A 6057-nucleotide genomic window follows, 5' to 3' on the forward strand; every position below is an offset into this window, starting at 1 on the left:
CGGCTTCATTGTAAGGAAGAGCAAAACCCTCCCACCTTCTCCAGCCCCATGGCAATGGTCTGACTTGCAAGAAGAGTGGAGCCCACTTTGTGATACAGCAGTTGAAGCTGTTCTGCTGTCCTTCCTCAGAAAACAGTGTCTTGGGAAAACATTGCTGAGGAAAAGCAACTCGCTTTCCTGCAGCCAAACTCAAAAGAGGAACCTGATTCAGCAACTCCAGCTGGTATTAGGAAACATTCCAGGAAAAAAAGCTGGTGTGAAAGCAACATAACTTGTAATACAACAGGGTGCCACAACACCTCTTCCTTTGTTGAACCTGTGGGAGGGAGCAGACATAATCTCAGGCAGAGCTGAATCCGCCTACATCAGAGCTCCTTTCATTCTAGGACTGTACTGTACTGAAGAATGACGTTTTACTGTCTAACAGTTTATTCAGCAGCTTTATGAAAATGTTTTGACACTGGTAAATCAAAACTCTTCACACGCGAGTCATTTAACTTCCTTCTAAATTCTGTATCTTGATCTTATTTGTCACTTGTCTCTTACATGCCATTTTATGTGTGCCCCAGATTTCTCTTTCCTTTTAACTCTGTTACAAAGATATTCTCCCACATGTGCCCACGGGCATTCTGGGAAAACCAAGGTGGAAGTTGCTGTGAAGTTTCTCTTCCCATCATCACAGTCTGCTCCATCACAGTCCTGGCAACCCTATGGGAGACAGACAGTGAGGCAGGCAGCACTGGACAGTGGTGGCTCACAGCAGCAGTGGATGATGGTGCTCAGCCCAGCACCAAGAGAAGCGAAGAACTTGGCAAAACTCATCATCTACCATCATCTTCATTTTCCAGGGAGCAGAGGACTCTTTACCCAGACCTCTCTCAAGCCTGGCAGAAGTCCTGTCCTTATTGAATATTAAGAGATACGATTGAGCTGCTATCCTAGCAAGTATTTTTTTAAAAAGAGGATAGGTTTCTGTAGATAGTTGGAACAGATGAGACTAAATTGTTCACCCTCTGCATGCTTTTTATTGTATAAAGGCAATCAGTACATTTTAACTAAGAATAAAATACAGCTCAGGGGAACATTTTCTCTTTGGCTAAATAATACAAAAGTTGTCTAATGTACCATTTCCCCTGTTTAAATTCATGAAATTTGAAGCTGCATTCAATGGAAGATGGCTGTTGTTTTTATACATAGAAGGAATCTAACTTTCTGTAGTTTTCATGGGGACCTCTCCTGACCAAAAAGACTTTTTATACAAGGTGTATAATGTTTGGTGGAAACTGGCAAAATAGAATCTACTCCTAAATTACAATGGCAAAGATCTCTAAACATTCAAACTATGCTTCAGTCCATGGACAGACATTATGAACCGGGCACATGCAGAGCTTGACTGAAGCAAGAGTCCCCAGTCAGCTGGGAGGCTCAGGATGTTCTTTGCATGATAGCATAAGTCCAGTAGGCCCTTGGTGAGGGCCCCTGGCCAGCTTAGCCCACCAAGGCCCAAGACAAGTGCACCCAGCTGCCCCCTGCTCTTCATGGGCCTGTAATGAACCACATCAAATTGCACTGCATAAATATCTACAGTATTTTAGATGTGATATTATATATTACTTACATTACAGAGAAGATATACTGATTTAATTGGTGCATATCTAGTGAGACTATGAGGTCACCCAAAACTAATGGATTTTTTTCCCTATGTGTCAAGGATATTATTGAATACGAGATTCCATTCATGCCAATACTGTAGCTAGTTTGCATGGGTGTGCTAAGCAACATGTCAGATGAGGACAGAGGCAGCTAGTTGGTACTGTAATAATAAATACAGGTAGACTTCTTTAATTTTTAAATTCTGAATTCAAGATACTGTAATTTGTTAATAATGCCTTCAGAAAATGCTCAACTTGAAATACTAGTTATAGTTTAAGATGGATTTGAAATGAATTACACCCTGATAAATACAGTACCTGATTTCCCACAACCCTTCAAAAAAAATGTTTCTCCAGCGTCCCTTCAAAAACCACAAAACCAGTACAGTGGTACTTCGGGTTAAGAACTTAATTCGTTCTGGAGGTCTGTTCTTAACCTGAAACTGTTCTTAACCTGAAGCACCACTTTAGCTAATGGGGCTCCTGCTGCCGCTGTGCCACCGTTGCACGATTTCTGTTCTCACCCTGAAGCAAAGTTCTTAACCCGAGGTAATATTTCTGGGTTAGCGGAGTCTGTAACCTGAAGCGTATGTAACCTGAGGTACCACTGTACTAATAAAAAGCAGTAGTCAGCCCCACTATGTCACTATGTTCAGTTGGACTTGTTTCCAGATAAGTGTGCCTAGGACTACAGTGAGAGAATTTCTGCAAGTTTAATCTCGAAAAGGGATACTAGAGGCATCGTGTTTCTTTGCACGTGTATGTAGATGTGACTACACAGTAACAAGAAATGCAGCTATTTTATATGCTAGGGTGGCTTTCTTTGAGCTGTTTATATAACATATTGTAAGACAATAATGTATTTAAACTACAGTTTTTAAAGTGTGAAAGGAACCGCTGTAAAACAGTGTCCCTAACCCAGACAATGAATCAAAAAGATACCACAGTTGATGGTATGAAAACCCACTGAGAGGTCTGGGGAAATAAACTGGGTCCCCTTGTCAGGGGAATGAAATTTTATAACTTAAATCAGACCTGAGATCAAACTCATCCAAAAGATCCTGGAGTTGCACAACACATTTCAGAGTGCACACACACAGAAACAAGGTGTTCATCATTGCTCTTTCTGAATAGAGAATACTGTACATGATACTCTCTTGCAGCTGCAAATCATGAGGGAGGTAAGATTTCATTGCATGGAAGAGCAAAACCTTCCCACCTTCTGTAGCCCACTGGCAGTGGATCTACTTGCAGGAAAAGACTGGAGCCTGCTTTGCAGAAACTTAAGGAACCCTGGTTGCCATTACTCATTTTCCCATTGAGAAAACCCTGATAAACTTGTAAATAACTCAACAATCTGCACAATAGTTTGAAAGCCAATGCCATACAGTATGATGAACAGCCTTTATTTCAAAATACCCCTGCCTTCTGTTATTAGAAAGATGCAGAAAGTGAAGTGAATTTCAGCCTTAATCCACGGTTTTCAAAGTATAAGATTCCTAAAGGTTACCAGGAATTTCTAGTAATGCATAACGTGAAGCAGGGAACAATGAAAGAAGCATGATCCTTCAGAATGGAGCAAAAGAGATCTATGGAATCTTAAAAACAGGTTTATTGTCGCATAAGCATTGTGGACCGCAGTAGGCTTTCAGATGCCACAAAGATCTTTTCTTGCCAGATAACACACACACACACACACACACACTCATATACAATTGTGGGAGGTATTTTAAAAAGTTAAGTCCAGGCAGCAGGAGGCCTTAAAATGTTGAGTAGCAGTAGCTGGCCTGCTAAAGCCCAAATTTATACCAACAAGGATAACGAAATAGCCCATACCAACAGAGCCAATGTTTTGCCGGAACCCATATGAACATGCATGACAAAATGAGGATAACACTTTTCTGCATCTGGTGAATCAGAGTCCTTAAGATTATTCAACAGGATGTGTTTTGTTGCAGTTTCGGGGTGCGGGTATGTGTCTGTGTGTGACAACTGCATTCTCCAGCTATGCTGTGCCCATTTAACACCTGTAGCGTGGCAAAGCAACAACAAAAAGGCGCCCACACCGGGATGGGGGGGGGGATGGGATTAAGAGTCTAGCTGAGCATTTACACGATATTGGGGGGAGACGGGGGGCGTGTGCCCTGAAACGACGGGGGTGGGAACAATGCCCCCCAAAATGTGAATGAAAATGGAGGGGCCCATATTTCGAGGGAATTGGAGGGGGGAGCTTATCCCGCCCCCCAAAAAACCCCCTCCTCAAAGTCAGGGTCGCCCGCCGCCTTACTCCCCTCCCCCGCCCCCCGAGGTCTCTGGGCTCCCCGGCTTCGAGGCGAGCTCAGGACCCGGCCCAGCTTGAAGCGAGGCCCTCACCCGCTCCGAGGAGTTTCAACGGGGTCTACCAACTTATGCCTACTCACCGCCGGCCAACCCTGCCCGTTCCCCCTCAGGAGCGTCTCTCGCGAAGAGCATCGCCTCGCCTCGCCTCCTCGGCGGCTTCGCCTCCTTCCCCGCCCCCCTCGCCCTTCGGGCCGCTGTGTCACTACTGCTATAGCTACGGGGAGCCAAGGCAACCGCTTCTCGCGATAGCTCAGGCGCGAGGGGACGCTGCCCGAGAGAGAGAGAGAGAGAGAGAGAGAGAGAGAGAGAGACTGCTGCCTCGGCTCGCGGACGGGGCGTGGGGGGGGGCGGAATGTGGCGGCGGGAATAAAGGAACCCAAGTATCGCGAGAGCGAACGAGGCCCACCGCCGCTACTGCAGAGCGTACAGAAATAATAAAGAATTGTTAAGTTGGAAGGGATATTAAACAGCTGGTTAATAGCCAGATGCGCTGGCCCATTACGCCCCTGGGGGGGGGGGGTGTTTCTGGTTGGGCTGCTGGGGAGCGCCCTGTGATTTTCTTGATGTTTTTAAGTGGTCCTGGGAAGATACCAGCCTTCTATTCTGCTCTATTATAAAGGGGTGTTTTCTCAGCAAAGAATAAGCTAACAATATTCTTTTCCTTTTCTTGTGGGGGGCGACCTGATTGCATCCGCCTGATGCAATTAGCCAGCAAAGAGCTTCTCTCCTTAGCTATTGTTTTCATTTATTTATTGAATTTATATACCGCCCTATACGCGGAGGTCTCGGGGCGGTTCACAGAAAAGATCACAATACTGTATATAAAATCGAAATAACAATAAATAACCCAATAACATCCGCTGCAAAAGAGCCACATTTTAAAAGGGTATATAGTAAGGTTACCAGACGTCGCTGTTTCCCAGGGACAGTCCCCGGATTTACACATCAGTCCCCATACAAAATACATTGAACTTGAAAAGTGTCCCCGGATTCATTGGAAAAAAATCTGGTAACCTTAGTATATAGGATGTCAATCAGGTCAACCAAAGGCCTGGTTAAAAAGGAATGTGTTTGCCTGGCTCCTAAAGGTATGCGTATAATTAATGAATAAAAGACTGAATAACTGCAACATAGGATTCTACCTCAGACATCATTCCTCCTTTGCTTTCTTCAGGCTGGTGGCAAAAGCTTGCTCTCTAATGTGCGGGTGGTCCTTGAGATCGCATTCTTTTTAAATTCTGTGTATGTCTTCGGATTCTATATCAGAATTGTATACTGGCAACATCTGTCTCCAGCAGGCCTGGTGCCCAGGGCTGAGGGGCAAACAGCGGATGATGCTGCAGCAGAACTTTGCACCTGCAAACCCAAAATGCTCTGGCACTGCCATTTTACTTGCATCAGCCCCTACACCAAATGTGTGTACGTCGGGGAGAACAAATAGATAGATGGTCAGGCCGGGAAATTCAGACGTGGGCATAGAGCTTCATTCAGCAGCAGCACACACAGACTGACCATGATTCAGACTAGGGAGGGCAGTCTGGCAACAGTAATGGCCTGCACATCTGAACTTGGCAGCATCCACCATGCCATCTCTTCCCAGAATGTATGAATCAGGGGCAAGTTCTGTATTATTAAGACGGGTGAGGCTTTAACAGTGCTATTTTACTAGAAAAAAAAGGTGCCAGAACTCACCATGTCATGATGCCCACCCTGAGAGGTGCCGGAACTGAGTTTTGGTGAGTTCCAGGTGAAAAAAAAGCCATGGGTTTTAGGTGTGTAGGCTGGAGCTTTGCTCAGCACTGCCACCATGGACAGACAGGCCACCCAACCTGCTTTCCTGCCCCTGATCTAATAAGCCAGGAGAATTGGGCCCGCTCCCCAGTCATAACCTGCCTTGTTGTAAACTGCCCTGTGATGTGTGCAAAGGGCGGCATATAACTCATCTAAATAAACAAACAAACAAACGGTGCATTATGCTTCCCACAACTGAGTGCATCAACATGCCTCAGGCTGAAATACACGTTTGCTAGAAGAATGCCAGGTGTGTTCTCTTGTCGACCTCTGA

General features: G+C 45.2%; 1 protein-coding gene across 9 annotated transcripts in view; it reads right to left on the reverse strand.

The window, feature by feature from the left end:
* The window catches only part of USP54 (ubiquitin specific peptidase 54), a 100759-nt gene extending 96399 nt beyond the window's left edge, over nucleotides 1-4360 (reverse strand). For 2 of the 9 annotated variants that reach the window (XR_014525896.1, XR_014525897.1), the window contains exon 1: nucleotides 4073-4218. The gene's annotated coding sequence lies outside the window, so the exon portion shown is untranslated. Of the gene's footprint in view, nucleotides 1-3488; nucleotides 3680-4072 lie in introns of all 9 variants that reach the window. The other 7 variants (XM_083502342.1, XM_083502348.1, XM_083502349.1 and 4 more) reach the window with 7 other exon arrangements.
* Between the last annotated feature and the right edge of the window lie 1697 nt (nucleotides 4361-6057).

Source organism: Podarcis liolepis, assembly GCF_965112155.1.
Source record: "Podarcis liolepis genome assembly, chromosome: 5".
NCBI lineage: Eukaryota > Metazoa > Chordata > Lepidosauria > Squamata > Lacertidae > Podarcis > Podarcis liolepis.